Below are 2444 nucleotides of genomic sequence, written 5' to 3'. Positions count from 1 at the left end.
GGTCTTGGAGGATTCGGGCGGTAGCCGGGAGAAAGCATGACGGGAGAATTCGACAGCTCGCCCTGAATCCTCCAAGACAGTCTCCTCAACGATCGGTGAAGCCTCTAGCTACATTAGTGCTAGGAACCGAATCTGCACACAAAATGTGCAGCAAGTGTAGAGTGAGTACGAAAAATCAAGGTGTACTCAGCAGCATCGTCAACTGAACCTAAACTAAAACGGGGACGAGGGTTGGTCTTTGAATACTACTTCCACACTTGACCGCTGTTAGTGCATCATAATGATAATTATAATAATCACTGGTTACAAGCCTAGGTAAGAAGCCTCTTAGTCCTCAAGTCCGTCTAAGCGGCCAAATAAGCAAGTGCGTACAATTCAATCAATAGTTTAAGCATGTCATCTAAACAAGGAACCAATGAAAATGATATGCAATGCAAGGCAAGGCCTTTCCATCACCGGTACACACATGTTCAAAAACTATGAATGGTGACCCGTTAGGGACTCGCGAGGTCCATATACCACACAGAATCATTTCCCTTGGGGTTCCTAGCCTCTTTAGGCTTCCAAATCATCACACTCAGCTCGTAAGCTGACATTACCTGTCACTAGCCAATTTGGCTCATATCATCATCATCACTCATTCTAGAACCATCTCCCCTCGGACCTTACAGATGTATCCTCAAATATGCATCAGATACCATATAGAGCATGAATATGATATGCACAACAATAAGCAATCAAGCTAAGCAATAAAGACTCAATCTTTAACTCTTATCCACTTTTAAACGAGTATCTAGGAGTGATGAGAACACAATTACAAATAAGGTAGGTAATAAGCATAGAAGCAAAAAACAAGAGACCTCATATCCCAATAGCAATCACAAATCAATCTATGCTATCGGATAATGCCCAAAGCATGACATTCAAATCGGACTATTTAATAGAAATTACACAAATCCCATATAATGGCACCGATGCCTGATACAAGTGCTCTTCACCTCGAAAGTATCGGGACCCCCTAAGTTTGTCCATTACTCCCTCTTTATTAGTCCCATTTTAAACTAACCGTGATGCTTTAAATAAGATCAAGAAAGGTCTCAACTGGCCTGATTTGAAGTCCGAAGCTCAAGCAATCACCACAAGGCCTTGTCCTTTTTCAAATCCTCCGAATGATCCCAAGCTATTCAAATACGTAATCTACGTAAGTATACGAGTCCGTAGACACTGATATTGCTATATTATAATTTTAGACCCAAAAAGTCACCCAAAAAGGCCATTCTGAGCCCCAAAGGGAAAAACTATAATTTCGCCCCAAAATCAGGCTTAATCTAGTCAAAATAGTACTCTACGAGGTTAAACGAATCCAATGATATCCATATTGCTATACTTTAATTCTGAACGCTAAAACGAACCCCAAAAGGTAACCCCGAGACTCCAAGGGCAAAATTGGAATTTTATTTAAAAATTGATTTACCCATATCATATATAGTCTAGATCCATAAAATCACCTAATTCCATCCATGAATCCATTCCCAAATTGAGATTTTCATTCTCTTATCCTTAGGGCTCAAACCCCAACTTCTACAATCCATACATGGATAAAAATGATAATCAACAGAAATAATCACGGCGAAACACCAAAATAAAGGTTAGATACTTTTCACCTCAAACGGAGTTCTAGAATTCAAATATGCTAAAAATACTAAATATTTTGGATTTGTCCAATTTATACAATGTAGGTTTTTTTGTTTCTGTTTTTAAACCAGAAACCAAAGAACAACAATTTTTAGTAAATTGGCCATATCTCGCTCGTACGACGACAAAATGTGACGATTCTTGTTGCTATAGTTCCAAAATTATGATACGGATCTGACGATTCAATCGAAACACAAATCAACTCCCGTTTGCTCAATATGATACCCTTTATGCTCAAAAGTACGTCAAAACAAAAAACAAACGCCATACAACCCAAACTCATTGGAATCTAACCAAAATTTATGGACAAGTAAAAAATTATCATACGAACCTGATTGAGCTCTCAAAACACCCACACGGGGCTGGCTTAACCCAATCGTGACCTTGGTCAACTCAAAATCATCTCAAAAGGCAGTTCCTCAACCAAACTCCTAAATGTCACAACCTAAAATACGAAGCCGTGAAGGCACCAACTCCCACCAAGTCGGTAAGCCATCCACAACCAATTTAGAACAGTTCGTTAACGAAATTAATGTGGAAAGAAATCATACAAGTCATTTTTAAAGTCTTAATAAATCTGATAGTCATAAAATATAAAAAAAGTGTTACTGTCATGACCCATTTTTAGGATCGTGCGGGCACCTACCATTCCCACCTCGGTAGGCGAACCCTCAAACATAAACATGACTCATTCCCAATAATAAAACAGGATTCATTCAATAATTAAGTCATACAAATAATCATAAAAG

The sequence above is a fragment of the Lycium ferocissimum genome, unplaced genomic scaffold, assembly GCF_029784015.1.
Source record: "Lycium ferocissimum isolate CSIRO_LF1 unplaced genomic scaffold, AGI_CSIRO_Lferr_CH_V1 ctg1250, whole genome shotgun sequence".
In the NCBI taxonomy this organism is placed as follows: Eukaryota; Viridiplantae; Streptophyta; class Magnoliopsida; order Solanales; family Solanaceae; genus Lycium; species Lycium ferocissimum.
The sequence above is the reverse complement of the archived record's forward strand: the minus strand, read 5'-3'. Positions refer to the sequence as shown.